At 43.6% G+C, this 17,371-nt stretch overlaps 1 non-coding gene across 1 annotated transcript; it reads left to right on the top strand.

Moving 5' to 3' along the window:
* Positions 1-15,466: 15,466 nt before the first annotated feature.
* LOC123433693 lies at positions 15,467-15,570 on the top strand. Its single transcript, XR_006625021.1, has one exon. It is a non-coding gene; the product is annotated as a small nucleolar RNA R71 (small nucleolar RNA).
* Positions 15,571-17,371: the final 1,801 nt, after the last annotated feature.

The raw sequence follows: 17,371 nt of genomic DNA, 5'->3' as shown, positions 1-17,371 counted from the left end.
GCGGTATGACCGGACCCGAACGGGGGAGCTTGGAACTTGGAAACGTGCCCGCGGTCAACGCCGGGGTACAGTGCGCGGCACATGGGCGCGTGGTGACTTCCGCGCTTTGCGTTGCGTGCTGCCACGGCGTCGTCGGCGTGGTACGGCTCTCGCCGCGAGAGGTCTTGACCGTGTCCGGGGACGAAGGTTCGGCGCGCGAATTTGACTTGATCTGTGCTTGCGTGCTGCGTCCTCCTGCTCGTTCGTGTTTAGCGGCAGGCTACAGTCGGTGGATATGCTTGATTTGCAGGGGGGCTTAAATGGGTGGCAACAGTTGATGCAGTACGATTCGATGTCGAGTTGCTATGATATCATACGTGTTTTCATTTACCTATTTGACTCCAAGAGCCGCATGCGCTTTTTATGTGTTACTAGACTAGAAGGGTTGTGTGCATTTTGCTGTGTTATTATTTGTGATCTTGGAAGTCAATTAGAAAAACAGTTTGGCATGTGAGATAGATATAATGGTGTATGCTTTTTTATACTCCCTCTGTTTTCAAAATGATTGTCTTAACTTTATACTAGCTCTAGTACATAGATATAATGAAGTATTAGGCTTGAGACACTTATTTTGAAACGGAGGAAATAAGTGTTAATTACATTGATGATGCTAGAACTTGATACAAACGATCATTTTGGTTGTAAAGCTGGTATACATTAAGGTGATGCAATAACTTAGTTTTGATGTGCAGATGTAGTGGTTATCTTGTTGGTATACCGAATCGGCATTTACTAGGCGTGTGGGGGTTTGTTGTCAGCCACTAGACCAAGGAGAAATGACGTATGGCTTGATTTTCTAAAGGAAAAAACCTTAAAATATATATTTTCACAAAAAAAACATGTTGACATGGGAGAGGCGACATTTTATTATATTTTCATCTCTATGACTAGTGATTTTATTTTATCACTTGTATGATCAGTTGGTTTCATCTCTTAGGAGAGAGAGTGAGAATTACACGAAGAAGGGTAGGCATCACCTCTAAAACCCACAACCTACACCTAGCAAGCAGTTCGGCTGCAAGTCCACCCATATGACATGGACGCAAGTAGAGCTTAAATGGAATGCATATAATGCAGCCCATTTTGCACCTCTTTGTTTTAAAAGAAATGTAGAAAATATATAAATTATAATCTTAGTAACAAAATAAACATCTGAATATTCGTGTATACAAAAATTGTACACACAAAGGAAATAAATTATTTTTAAAAATTGTCCAGTATGATTTTGGGGAATATCCTTGAATGTTGTCGATCCTAACTCCTAAGACGTCTCTTCTCGTCAAAAAAATGAGGAATATGCTTTTCTTGCCTATGAGGTTTTTGCGAGGCGTGCATGCATGGTTATAAATATTTTCTTCGTCTCCGTTCGGGTGTTGTTGAGGTGTTCATTTCCAACCCAGATCTCCACCGGTATGAGAGAAAGATAATTCATTCGTTATTGATTAAGGTTGCATCCTAAATATCAATTTTAAATATTTAATAGGTAAAATAACATCATATTTAGATTCTACACGTTTTTCTAATAAAAAATCACATATAACATGTTAAATTTAAAGTTACGATTTAAAACTAAGGAAAATTTAAAAAGCCTTTGATATGTATTGCGGGCTGATTAGCCCAAAATTTAAAGGGTTTTCCATAAAAGCGAAAATATGACTTAAAATTGATCTACGGTTTGATTACCAGAAACATCAAGGGTTTTCTATAAAAATGAAAAAACTCACTTAAAACTAGAATGTGAGTTGACTACCAGAAATAAATATTTTAGTAGGTTTAGATTTCAATAATTATACACATATCAAAGTAGGTTTAGACTTTAGTATACACATATGAAAAACCAGAAATACATATTTTCTTTATTAGTAGGTTTAGATTTCAATAATTATACGCATTTATTTAGTTCAATGTTTCTATAATTAAGAGTATTCGTAATTAGAGATTTATACTCTTGATATGAATATTCAATCATGTCTGATTTTTAAAATATTTTTTTAATATAAGCCATGTGTAAATTATACATGTGAATATTCATAAATATTTAGTAAAAAAATTTAATATATAATTTTGTATAATTAAAATATAAGACACGAGGTATATTGATTTTTATTCATGAAAAAATACTTAATATTTTTTAAATGATTGTATTAACTAAATATTTTTATATAATACATGGATACATATTTAAATGTTTTTATTTACTATCATTGTCTTTATATAAATATTTATAACACACATATATTTGAACATAATTTTGTTTACTTGTGTTTCAAAAATAAATTTAAAAAATGGTGCGTCCAAATGGGTTGCCAGCCCATTTAAGCTCCACACTATTCCACGTTAAATACATATAAGGGTGAAACACCTGCAAATTCTCCGGTATCCGTATGCGGACAGGGGACCCGTCCGCGGACACTGATGTCGGAGGCCACTATCTAACATTGCACGCGTACATTTCAACAACTAATTAAACTAACCAACGAAATTCATACAAACATAGCAGATTTCATACAAAACATATGACCTTCATACAAACACCATGGAATTTTCATCATATTTCGAACAAAAAACCCATTCCGACCCTAAAACCTAACCTACGTCAAAGCCCTTATCGTCCATCATCCGCCGTCTCCATGAGCACCAGTGATAAGACCGATGAAGTGAAGCTTCGGTCTCCGTCGAGGAAGAGTAGAACAAGGGAGACGGACAACACAACATGGTACACAAGGTTGTACCGCCTCCCATGCCCTAATCATCCTTGGAGGAGTTCGCACCTTGTCCGTCGCTGGTGGACGTGAGGTCTGATAATCCTCAAGTGGAAGGAATCACCGTAGCACCTTCCAAATATGAAAGTGATAAGTATAGAGTCTCGAACCCACAAGGATCTAAAGGTAAGATCAATATTCTATGAAGTCCTATCTGTCACCGTCACGACTCTACGTACATCGAGCGTTTGCTTTTATCTAGTAATGAGAAATAAAACTACGTTATGGATTTAAAGAGGATAGTTTAGCATGATATTGGAGAAGAAAAATATGAAAAAAAATCGTTGCCTAAATAAAGTTAGAATATATTATAATAAAGTTAGAACTTGTCGGAGACTTCATATCTCTGGACCCGGGCATGAGCTTGAAAAACTAGCTTCAGCTCCTGGAACATCTCATATGCTCCGTGTTGCTCAAAACGCCTTTGGAGCCCCGGTTCTAAACTGTATAGCATGCCACACCTAACCATAGAGTAGTCATCACTCCGCGCTTGCCAGATGTTCTGAACATCTTGGGCTGCCGCGGGAACAGGGGGGTCACCTAGCGGCGCATCAAGGACATAAGCCTTCTTGGATACAATGAGGATGAGCTTCAAGTTGCGGAACCAGTCCGCATAGTTGCTACCATCATCTTTCAGCTTGTTTTTCTCTAGAAACGCGTTGAAATTGAGGTTGATAGGTGCGTTGGCCATTGGATCTACAATATTTGTAAATACAACTTTTAGACTAAGTTCATGATAATTAAGTTCATTTAATCAAATTAAGTATGAACTCCCACTTAAATCGGCATCCCTCTAGTCATCTAAGTGATACATGATCCATGTCGACTAACCCGTGTCCGATCATCACGTGAGATGGACTAGTCGTCATGGTGAGCAACTTCATGCTGATCGTATTCAACCATACGACTCATGTTCGACCTTTCGGTCTCTCGTATTCGAGGTCATGTCTGTACATGCTAAGCTCGTCGAGTCAACCTAAGTGTTTCGCGTGTGTAAATCTGGCTTACACCCGTTGTATGCGAACGTTAGAATCTATCACACCCGATCATCACGTGGTGCTTCGAGACAACAATCCTTCGCAACGGTGCACACTTAGGGGAATACGTTCTCGAAATTTTATGAGGGATCATCTTATTATGCTACCGTCGTTCTAAGCAATAAGATGAAAAACATGATAAACATCATATGCAATCATATAGTGACATGATATGGCCATTATCATCTTTGCTCCTTCGATCTCCATCTTCGGGCAACGCATGATCATCATTGTCACCGACGTGACACCATGATCTCCATCATCGTGTATTCGTGAAGTCATCACGCCAACTACTACTACTACTACAGCTAACCGTTAGCAATGAAGTAAAAATAGTAAAACATGGCGTTGCATCTCATACAATAAATTAAGACAACTCCTATGGCTTCTGCCGGTTGTCATACTCATCGACATGCAAGTCGTGAATCCTATTACAAGAACATGACCATCTCATACATCACACATGTAACATCACATCCTTTGGCCATATCACATCACATGTCAAACCCTGCAAAAACAAGTTAGACGTCCGCTAATTGTTGTTGCAATTTTTACGTGGCTGATTTGGGTTTCGAGCAAGAATGCCTTCTTACCTACGTGACAGCCACAACGATGATATGTCAAAGCTATTTACCCTTCATAAGGACCCTTTTCATCCAATCCAATCTGGCTAGAGTGGGAGAGACAGACACCCGCTAGCCACCTTATGCACCTAGTGCATGTTAGTCGGTGGAACCTATCTCACGTAAGCGTACGTGTAAGGTCGGTCCGGGCCGCTTCATCCCACAATACCGCCGGAAAAGAATAAGACTAGTAGCGGCAAGCAATTGACAGAATCAGCGCCCACAACCTTTTTATGTTCTACTCGTGCAAAGAATCTACGCATAAAAAACCTGGCTCTGATACCACTGTTCGGTAACGTAGCAAAATTCAAAAAAATTCCTAAGCCTTATTCAGATCTTCCTATGGAGAGACCAACAACGAGAGAGGGGTGAGAGCATCTTCATACCTTTGAAGATCGCTGAGCAGAAGCGTTGCTAGAACGCGGTTGATGGAGTCGTACTCACTGCGATTCAGATCGCGGTGTGATTCCCATCTAGTGCCGAACCACGACACCTCCGCGTTCAACACACGTGCAGTCCGGTGACGTCTCCCGCACCTTGATCCAGCAAGGAGGAGGGAGAGGTTGGGGAAGAGCTCCGGCAGCACGACGGCATGGTGGCGATGGAGCAACGAGGTCTCCCGGCAGGGCTTCGTCAAGCATAATGGGAGAGGACGAAGAAGAGGAGCAGGGTTGCGCCGAGAGAGAAATTCCCTTATCTCCAATGCCAAAAACCCCTCTATATATAGGAGGAAGGGAGGGTGGCGCCCCCCCTTAGGGTTCCCACCCCTAAGGGGTGCGGCAGCCCTAGATGGGGGAGGAGGTGGCGGCCAGGAGGGGAGGAGGGGGTGGCGCACCCCATGGCGGGCCTTAGGCCCACCTGCGCTAGGGTTTCCCCCCTTCCCCTTCTTAGGCGCCATGGGTTGGGTGTGGGGGCGCACCAGCCCACCCAGGGGCTGGTTCCCTCTCACACTTGGCCCATGTAGCCTCCTGGGGCTGGTGGCCCCTCCCGATGGGCCTCCGGAACCCTTTCGGTGGTCCCGACACTTTGCCGGTGGTGCCCGAAACATTTCCGACGTCCAAACCCATCCATCCTATATATCAATCTTTACCTCCGGAGCTCCTCGTGATGTCCGGGATCTCATCCAGGACTCCGAACAACCTTCGGTAACCTCGTATAAAAATTCCCTATAACCCTAGCGTCATCGAACCTTAAGTGTGTAGTGTTGGAGAACGTCGCATGGGAAACAAAAAATTTCCTACACGCACGAAAACCTATCATGGTGATGTCCATCTACGAGAGGGGATGAGTGATCTACGTACCCTTTAGACCGTACAACAGAAGCGTTAGTGAACGCGGTTGATGTAGTGGAACGTCCTCACGTCCCTCGATCCGCCCCGCGAACTATCCCGCGATTAGTCCCACGATCTAGTGCCGAACGGACGGCACCTCCGCGTTCAGCACACGTACAGCTCGACGATGATCTCGGCCTTCTTGATCCAGCAAGAGAGACAGAGAGGTAGAAGAGTTCTCCGGCAGCATGACGGCGCTCCGGAGGTTGGTGATGACCTTGTCTCAGCAGGGCTCCGCCCGAGCTCCGCAGAAACGCGATCTAGAGGAAAGACCGTGGAGGTATGTGGTCGGGCTGCCGTGGAAAAGTCGTCTCAAATCAGCCCTAAAACCTCCGTATATATAGGTGGGAGAGGGGGGACCTTGCCTTGGGGCTCAAGGAGCCCCAAGGGGGTCGGCCGAGCCAAAGGGGGGAAGGACTCCCCCCCAAACCGAGTCCTACTTGGTTTGGTGGGTGGAGTCCTTCTTTCCTTTCCCACCTCCTCCTTTTTTTTCTTTTCTCTTTGATTTTTCTTCCAATGCGCATAGGGCCCTTTTGGGCTGTCCCACCAGCCCACTAAGGGCTGGTGCGCCACCCTGAAGGCCTATGGGCTTCCCCGGGGTGGGTTGCCCCCCCCCCCCCCCCCGGTGAACTCCCGGAACCCATTCGTCATTCCCGGTACATTCCAGGTAACTCCGAAAACCTTCCGGTAATCAAATGAGGTCATCCTATATATCAATCTTCGTTTCTGGACAATTCCAGAAACCCTCGTGACGTCCGTGATCTCATCCGGGACTCCGAACAACATTCGGTAACCAACCATATAACTCAAATACGCATAAAACAACGTCGAACCTTAAGTGTGCAGACCCTGCGGGTTCGAGAACTATGTAGACATGACCCGAGAGACTCCTCGGTCAATATCCAATAGCGGGACCTGGATGCCCATATTGGATCCTACATATTCTACGAAGATCTTATCGTTTGAACCTCGGTGCCAAGGATTCATATAATCCCGTATGTCATTCCCTTTGTCCTTCGGTATGTTACTTGCCCGAGATTCGATCGTCAGTATCCGCATACCTATTTCAATCTCGTTTACCGGCAAGTCTCTTTACTCGTTCCGTAATACAAGATCCCGCAACTTACACTAAGTCACATTGCTTGCAAGGCTTGTGTGTGATGTTGTATTACCGAGTGGGCCCCGAGATACCTCTCCGTCACACGGGGTGACAAATCCCAGTCTTGATCCATACTAACTCAACGAACACCTTCGGAGATACCTGTAGAGCATCTTTATAGTCACCCAGTTATGTTGCGACGTTTGATACACACAAAGTATTCCTCCGGTGTTAGTGAGTTATATGATCTCATGGTCATAGGAACAAATACTTGACAGGCAGAAAACAGTAGCAACAAAATGACACGATCAACATGCTACGTCTATTAGATTGGGTCTAGTCCATCACGTGATTCTCCTAATGACGTGATCCAGTTATCAAGCAACAACACCTTGTTCATAATCATAAGACACTGACTGTCTTTGATCAACTGGCTAGCCAACTAGAGGCTTGCTAGGGACAGTGTTTTGTCTATGTATCCACACATGTAAATGAGTCTTCATTCAATACAATTATAGCATGGATAATAAACAATTATCTTGATACAGGAATTATAATAATAACTATATTTATTATTGCCTCTAGGGCATAATTCCAACAGTCTCCCACTTGCACTAGAGTCAATAATCTAGCCCTCACATCATCATGCGAATTACATTGTAATAAATCTAACACCCATAAAGTTCTGGTGTTGATCATGCTTTGGCCGTGGAAGAGGTTTAGTCAGCGGGTCTGCTACATTCAGATCCATGTGCACTTTGCATGTATTTACGTCCTCTCCTTCGACGTAGTCACGGATGAGGTTGAAGCGTCGTTTGATGTCTCTGGACTTCTTGTGAAACTGTGGTTCCTTTGCTAAGGCAATGGCACCCGTGTTGTCAAGATTATTGGATTCAGTGCGCTTGGCACCACTCCAAGATCCGTCATGAACTGCTTCATCCAGACACCCTCCTTAGCCGCCTCCGAGGCAGCCATGTACTCCGCTTCACATGTAGAATCTGCTACGACGCTTTGCTTGGAACTGCACCAGCTTACCGCACCCCCATTAAGAATAAATACGTATCCGGTTTGCGACTTAGAGTCGTCCGCATCTGTGTCAAAGCTTGCATCGACGTAACCTTTTACGGCGAGCTCTTCGTCACCTCCATACACGAGAAAAACCTCCTTAGTCCTTTTCGGGTACTTTAGGATATTCTTGACCGCCGTCCAGTGATCCACTCCTGGATTACTCTGGAACCTACCTGCCATACTTATGGCCAAGCTAACATCCGGTCTAGTGCACAGCATTGCATACATGATAGAGCCTATGGCTGAAGCATAGGGGACGGAGCGCATATGCTCTCTATCCTCATCAGTTGCTGGGCACTGAGTCTTACTCAATCTCGTACCTTGTAAAACTGGCAAGAACCCCTTCTTGGACTATTCCATTTTGAACCTCTTCAAAACTTTATCAAGGTATGTGCTTTGTGAAAGTCCTATCAGGCATTTTGATCTATCCCTATAGATCTTAATGCCTAGAATGTAAGCAGCTTCTCCTAGGTCCTTCATAGAGAAACTTTTATTCAAGTAATCCTTTATGCTCTCCAAAAACTCTACGTTGTTTCCAATCAACAATATGTCATCCACATATAATATTAGAAACGCCACAGAGCTCCCACTCGCTTTCTTGTAAATACAAGATTCTCCAACCACTTGTATAAACCCAAATGCTTTGATCACCTCATCAAAGCGTTTGTTCCAACTCCGAGATGCTTGCACAAGTCCATAAATGGATCGCTGGAGCTTGCACACGTTGTTAGCATTCTTAGGATCGACAAAACCTTCGGGTTGCATCATATACAATTCTTCCTTAAGGAAACCGTTAAGGAACGCTGTTTTGACATCCATCTGCCAGATTTCATAATCGAAAAATGCAGCTATTTCTAACATGATTCTGACGGACTTAAGCATCGCTATGGGCGAGAATGTCTCATCGTAGTCAACTCCTTGAACTTGTGAAAAACCCTTTGCCACAAGTCGAGCTTTATAAACGATCACATTGCCGTCAGCGTCCATCTTCCTCTTAAAGATCCATTTGTTCTGAATGGCCTTGCGGCCCTCAGGCAGTACCTCCAAAGTCCACACTTTGTTCTCATACATGGATCCTATCTCGGACTTCATGGCTTCTAGCCATTTGTTGGAATCTGGGCCCACCATTGCTTCTTCATAATTTGCAGGTTCGTTGTTGTCCAACAACATGATTGATAAGACGGGATTACCGTACCACTCTGGAGAAGCACGTGGTCTCGTCGACCTGCGTGGTTCGATAGAAACTTGAACCGGAGTTTCATGATCTTCATCATTAACTTCCTCCTCAACCGGCGTCGCAACGACAGAGGTTTCCCCTTGCCCTGCGCCACCATCCAGAGGGATGAGAGGTTCGACAACCTCGTCAAGTTCTATCTTCCTCCCACTCAATTCTCTCGAGAGAAACTCCTTCTTGAGAAAAGCTCCGTTTTTAGCAACAAACACTTTGCCCTCGGATTTGAGATAGAAGGTGTACCCAACTTTCTCTTTTGGGTAACCTATGAAGACGCACTTTTTCGCTTTGGGTTCCAGCTTTTCAGGCTGAAGCTTTTTGACATAAGCATCACATCCCCAAACTTTAAGAAACAACAACTTTGGCCTTTTGCCATACCACAGTTCGTATGGTGTCGTCTCAACGGATTTTGATGGTGCCCTATTTAAAGTGAATGCAGCTGTTTCTAATGCATAACCCCAAAATGATAACGGCAAATCGGTAAGAGACATCATAGATCGCACCATCTCTAATAAAGTACGATTACGACGTTCGGACACACCATTACGCTGTGGTGTTCCAGGCGGTGTTAACTGTGAAACAATTCCACATTGTCTTAAGTGAGCACCAAACTCGAAACTCAGATATTCACCCCCACGATCAGACCGTAGGAACTTGATCTTCTTGTTACGATGATTTTCAACCTCACTCTGAAATTTCTTGAACTTTTCAAATGTTTCAGACTTGTGCTTCATTAAGTAGACATAACCATATCTACTCAAATCGTCAGTGAAGGTGAGAAAATAACGATATCTGCCGCGTGCCTCTACGCTCATCGGATCACACACATCGGTATGTATGATTTCCAATAAGTCACTTGCATGCTCCATTGTTCCGGAGAACGGAGTTTTAGTCATCTTGCCCATGAGCATGGTTCGCACGTGTCAAGTGAATCAAAGTCAAGTGACTCCAAAAGTCCATCGACATGGAGTTTCTTCATGCGCTTTACACCAATATGACCTAAGCGGCAGTGCCACAAAAATACGGCGCTATCATTGTTAGCTCTAACTCTTTTGGTCTCAATGTTATGTATGTGTGTATCGCTATCAAGATTCAATATTAACAATCCTCTCACATTGGGTGCATGACCATAAAAGATGTTACTCATAGAAACAGAACAACCATTATTCTCCGACTTAAAAGAGTAACCGTCTCGCAATAAACAAGATCCAGATATAATGTTCATGCTCAACGCAGGCACTAAATAACAATGATTCAAGTTCATAACTAATCCTGATGGTAACTGAAATGAAACTGTGCCGACGGCGATTGCATCAACCTTGGAACCATTTCCTACGCGCATCGTCACTTCATCTTTCGCCAGTCTTCGTCTATTCCGCAGTTCCTGTTTCGAGTTGCAAATATGAGCAACAGAACCGGTTCGAATACCCAGGCACTACTACGAGAGCCGGTTAAGTACACATCAATAACATGTATATCAAATATACCTGATTTTTCTTTGGCCGCCTTCTTATCTGCCAGATACTTAGGGCAATTGCGCTTCCAGTGACCCATACCCTTGCAATAGTAACACTCTGTTTCAGGCTTAGGTCCAGCTTTGGGTTTCTTCGTCGGATTGGCAACAGGCTTGCCGCTCTTCTTTGAATTACCCTTCTTGCCTTTGTCATTTCTCTTGAAACTAGTGGTCTTATTCACCATCAACACTTGATGTTCTTTACGGAGTTCAGACTCTGCGACTTTCAGCATCGCAAACAACTCGCCGGGTGACTTGTTCATCCCTTGCATGTTGTAGTTCAACACAAAGCCTTTATAGCTTGGCGGCAGTGATTGAAGGATTCTATCAGTGATAGCCTCTTGCGGGACTTCAATCCCCAGCTCAACTAGACGGTTTGAGTACCCAGACATTTTGAGCACATGTTCACTGACAGACGAGTTCTCCTCCATCTTACAAGCATAGAATTTATCGGAGGTCTCATACCTCTCGATCCGGGCGTTCTTCTGAAAGATAAACTTCAACTCCTGGAACATCTCAAATGCTCCATGACGCTCAAAGCGACGTTGAAGTCCCGGTTCTAAGCCATACAAGACTGCACATTGAACTACTGAGTAGTCCTCCTTACGTGCTAACCAAGCGTTCTTAACATCCTGATCAGCCGTAGCGGGTGGTTCATCTCCTAGCGCAGCATTAAGGACATAATCCTTCTTCCCAGCTTGTAAGATTAGCTTAAGATTACGAGCCCAGTCTACAAAGTTGCTTTCATCATCTTTCAACTTAGCTTTCTCTAGGAACGTATTAAAATTCAGGGTGACTGTCGCGTGAGCCATGATCTACAACACAAATATATTCAAAGTGGACTTAGACTATGTTCAAGATAATTAGAGTTTAACTTAATCAAATTATTCGCTAAACTCCCACTCAAAAAGTACATCTCTCTAGTCATTTGAGTGGTTCATTATCCACTTACACTAGCTCAAGTCCGATCATCACGTGAGTTGAGCATAGTTTCAGTGGTAAGCATCCCTATGCTAATCATATCATCTATATGATTCATGATCGACCTTTCGGTCTCATGTGTTCCGAGGCCATGTCTGCACATGCTAGGCTCGTCAAGCTTAACCCGAGTGTTCCGCGTGCGCAACTGTTTTGCACCCGTTGTATGTGAACGTTGAGTCTATCACACCCGATCATCACGTGGTGTCTCGAAACGACGAACTGTAGCAACGGTGCACAGTCGGGGAGAACACAATTTCATCTTGAAATTTTAGTGAGAGATCACCTCATAATGCTACCGTCGTTCTAAGCAAAATAAGGTGCATAAAAGGATTAACATCACATGCAATTCATAAGTGACATGATATGGCCATCATCCGTGCTCCTTGATCTCCATCACCAAAGCACCGGCATGATCTTCTTGTCACCGGCGCCACACCATGATCTCCATCAACGTGTCGCCATCGGGGTTGTCGTGCTACTCATGCTATTACTACTAAAGCTACATCCTAGCAAAAATAGTAAACGCATCTGCAAGCACAAACATTAGTATAAAGACAACCCTATGGCTCCTGTCGGTTGCCGTACCATCAACGTGCAAGTCGATATTATCTATTACAACATGATCATCTCATACATCCAATATATCACATCACATCGTTGGCCATATCACATCACAAGCATACCCTGCAAAAACAAGTTAGACGTCCTCTAATTTTGTTGTTGCATGTTTTACGTGGTGACCATGGGTATCTAGTAGGATCGCATCTTACTTATGCAAACACCACAACGGAGATATATGAGTTGCTATTTAACCTCATCCAAGGACCTCCTCGGTCAAATCCGATTCAACTAAAGTTGGAGAAACTGGCACTTGCCAGTCATCTTTGAGCAACGGGGTTACTCGTAGCGATGAAACCAGTCTCTCGTAAGCGTACGAGTAATGTCGGTCCAAGCCGCTTCAATCCAACAATACCGCGGAATCAAGAAAAGACTAAGGAGGGCAGCAAAACGCACATCACCGCCCACAAAAACTTTTGTGTTCTACTCGAGAAGACATCTACGCATGAACCTAGCTCATGATGCCACTGTTGGAGAACGTCGCATGGGAAACAAAAAATTTCCTACGCGCACGAAAACCTATCATGGTGATGTCCATCTACGAGAGAGGATGAGTGATCTACGTACCCTTGTAGACCGTACAGCAGAAGCGTTAGTGAACGCGGTTGATGTAGTGGAACATCCTCACGTCCCTCGATCCGCCCGGCGAACTATCCCGCGATCAGTCCCACGATCTAATGCCGAACGGACGGCACCTCCGCGTTCAGCACACGTACAGCTCGACGATGATCTCGGCCTTCTTGATCCAGCAAGAGAGAAGGAGAGGTAGAAGAGTTCTCCGGCAGCGTGACGGCGCTCCGGAGGTTGGTGATGACCTTGTCTCAGCAGGGCTCCGTCCGAGCTCCGCAGAAACGCGATCTAGAGGAAAAACCGTGGTGGTATGTGGTCGGGCTGTCGTGGAAAAGTCGTCTCAAATCAGCCCTAAAACCTCCGTATATATAGGTGGGAGAGGGGGACCTTGCCTTGGGGCTCAAGGAGCCCCAAGGGGGTCGGCCGAGCCAAAGGGGGGAAGGACTCCCCCCAAACCGAGTCCTACTTGGTTTGGTGGGTGGAGTCCTTCTTTCCTTTCCCACCTCCTCCTCTTTTTTTCTTTTCTCTTTGATTTTTCTTCCAATGCGCATAGGGCCCTTTTGGGCTGTCCCACCAGCCCACTAAGGGCTGGTGCGCCACCCTCAAGGCCTATGGGCTTCCCCGGGGTGGGTTCCCCCCCCGGTGAACACCCGGAACCCATTCGTCATTCCCGGTACATTCCCGGTAACTCCAAACACCTTCCGGTAATCAAATGAGGTCATCCTATATATCAATCTTCGTTTCCGGACCATTCCAGAAACCCTCGTGACGTCCGTGATCTCATTCGGGACTCCGAACAACATTCGGTAACCAACCATATAACTCAAATACGCATAAAACAACGTCGAACCTTAAGTGTGTAGACCCTGCGGGTTCGAGAACTATGTAGACATGACCCGAGAGACTCCTCGGTCAATATCCAATAGCGGGACCTGGATGCCCATATTGGATCCTACATATTCTACGAAGATCTTATCGTTTGAACCTCAGTGCCAAGGATTCATATAATCCCGTATGTCATTCCCTTTGTCCTTCGGTATGTTACTTGCCCGAGATTCGATCGTCAGTATCAGCATACCTATTTCAATCTCGTTTACCGGCAAGTCTCTTTACTCGTTCCGTAATACAAGATCCCGCAACTTACACTAAGTCACATTGCTTGCAAGGCTTGTGTGTGATGTTGTATTGCCGAGTGGGCCCCGAGATACCTCTCCGTCACACGGAGTGACAAATCCCAGTCTTGATCCATACTAACTCAACGAACACCTTCGGAGATACCTGTAGAGCATCTTTACAGTCACCCAGTTATGTTGCGACGTTTGATACACACAAAGTATTCCTCCGGTGTTAGTGAGTTATATGATCTCATGGTCATAGGAACAAATACTTGACACGCAGAAAACAGTAGCAACAAAATGACACGATCAACATGCTACGTCTATTAGTTTGGGTCTAGTCCATCACGTGATTCTCCTAATGACGTGATCCAGTTATCAAGCAACAACACCTTGTTCATAATCAGAAGACACTGACTATCTTTGATCAACTGGCTAGCCAACTAGAGGCTTGCTAGGGACAGTGTTTTGTCTATGTATCCACACATGTAAATGAGTCTTCATTCGATACAATTATAGCATGGACAATAAACAATTATCTTGATACAGGAATTATAATAATAACTATATTTATTATTGCCTCTAGGGCATAATTCCAACATGTAGACCTTACGGGTTCGGAAGGCATGCAGACATGACCGAGACACCTCTCCGGCCAATAACAATCAGCGGGGTCTGGATACCCATGGTGGCTCCCACATGTTCCACGATGATCTCATCGGATGAACCACGATATCACGGATTCAATCAATCACGTATACAATTACCTTTGTCTGTCGGTATAGAACTTGCTCGAGATTCGATCTTCGGTGTACTTATACCTTGTTCAATCTCGTTACTGGTAAGTCTCTTTACTCGTTCCGTTGCACATCATCCCGTGACTAACTACTTAGTCACACTGAGCTCATTATGATGATGCTCTACCGAGTGGGCCCAGAGATACCTCTCCATCACACGGAGTGACAAATCCCGATCTCGATTCGTACCAACCCAACACACACTTTCGAAGGTACCCGTAGTGCACCTTTATAGTCACTCAGTTACGTTGTGACGTTTGATACACCCAAAGCACTCCTACGGTATCCGGGAGTTGCACAATCTCACGGTCAAAGGAAAAGACACTTGATATTAGAAAAGCTTTAGCATACGAACAACACAATCTAGTGTTATGCTTAGGATTGGGTCTTGTCCATCACATCATTCTCCTAATGATGTGATCCCGTTATCAATGACATCTAATGTCCATGATCAGGAAACCATGATCATCTATTGATCAACGAGCTAGCCAACTAGAGGCTTGCTAGGGACACATTGTGATCTATTTATTCACACATGTATTACTGTTTCCTGTTAATACAATTATAGCATGAACAATAGACGATTATCATGAACAAGAAAATATGATAATAACCATTTTATTATTGCCTCTAGGGCATATTTCCAACAAAAAGATGCATGTGAAGTATAACATATTTAGCATAACAATGATTAGGACATAAATTCAGAAACCTATATTATCTCTCCCAGGATTCATAGAGGCTTTTACCATTTTCATGAACGAACAGGGTGAGGTTTCTTCGTAATTTAGTAATATTTGAACCTGGAAGGAATTTATGCATAAATGTTTTAGCACACATCGTCCACCTGATTATACTCCCTTGTGGTAATCTATCGTACCATTTGTCAGTATCGCCCTTGAGAGAAAACCTGAAAAGTCTTAAAAGTTCTCGTGACACATCTTTTAACTTAAAAGTTCCACAAAGAGTATCAAAGAACATAAGATGTGCTTGAGGATCTTCCTTCTCAATTCCTGCAAAGGCGTGCTTCTTTGACATATTTAACAAGATCGCCGTCTATCAAATACTCCATTGCACAATTAGTAGGATATACTATGGGAGATCTCTGGATCACTACTGGAGCAACATGGTCTCTTATAGTCTTCTTTGGCTTCATAGCAATCGACATTTCTGTAAACAAAGTATCAAACTCAATAGTTTGATAATTTTTGTATTCTTCTATTAATGAAGCTTGTTGCTCCTGCAGGAAACGAGTAATATAATCTGGTGGATACGTTCTTCCAGAACGAGTAGATCCACTATCGCTTAGAGAAGCATCTACAATAACAACACTTGAAAAACAGTTACGAAATAAATACTCTGCACTTAGCTCCCCGACAACGGCACCAGAAAATGCTTTGGTACTTGTAACCAAACAAGGTAGTGTAGAACTTTCGTGAAAGTATCCTAATTAGTTATCGTCCCAACGAAGAGTGGAGGAGAGTATTTATATTAGCGTTTCTATCACACACAAGGTGTCACGGTTCTTGAGTGAAGCAACTGCTTGAACTTCTGCAAGTATCATTATTGTTCTAATAAACAAATAAACCAGATTAGCAAGGATAAAATATTGATAGTGCTGATAGGAGCAACTATTGTAAGTAAATAACATAAGTAGAAGTAAATGAAGAGTTGTGGTTTCTGCAATGAAGAGATTAGGCGCGTAGAGAATTCAGTTCATTGTAAAGATATTTGTATATATCAAGTGTGGTAGTGTGACGGTAATACTAGTTACCTTGTATCATACTCATAGTATTTTATATGTGAGTTATGTAGGTGGTTCACCCTAAAGTTATGAAAAACTCCTCCTTGAGGGATTACATCTCATTCTATGGTCATGTTTTGCCATTGCCACAGAGTGATCGTCTCCACAATTAAGGTCCTTAGGCCGGAACCAAGCATTATGATTTATGGTTCACCGCTATCCCATATTGTCTTTGGTCCTCATAGATATCCCCACTTGTCACGTCAGAGGTCGCCGATTACCTAAACAATATGTGTTACAAGGTTACTTGTATAGGTCTTGAGATCATGTTGTATGGGCCCTTAAATTGGACAACACGCATAGAGTTCATCATAATATAACAACTTACTAGACATATCATACTACTACAAATACAAATGACGACATATAGATTAGGCACAAATGAATCTTATCACTCACCTACATCTCCCACACCTATGGGGGATTACTCACGCATCATAAGAGAGGGACTGATGGGGAATTACTTAGGCTTATGAGGTATTAGAATATCGATAATATCGTGAAGAACCACAATAAGATGAAATGGATGATTCAAATAGTTTGATCTCCAGATGATATGAAAATAGAGTTACAATTGATCTCACAACTCAAAATTCCTCTTACAATAGTGAAGGTTGAGAAGATGACGGAAATGAAAGAACCAAAACTAGGAAGATCTCCAAGGCTCCTTCGATCTCCTCTTCTTCCATTCTCTTCTCCCCTGGGTCCCTTCACCCAAGTGCCTTGTATAGACGTGGGGGCTCTGTTGGCACTCCATACGACCGCTCAAACGAGCGCTTGTGG

Source organism: Hordeum vulgare, chromosome 2H (assembly GCF_904849725.1).
Source record: "Hordeum vulgare subsp. vulgare chromosome 2H, MorexV3_pseudomolecules_assembly, whole genome shotgun sequence".
NCBI lineage: Eukaryota > Viridiplantae > Streptophyta > Magnoliopsida > Poales > Poaceae > Hordeum > Hordeum vulgare.
This window is presented reverse-complemented; position numbering and strand designations above follow the sequence as displayed.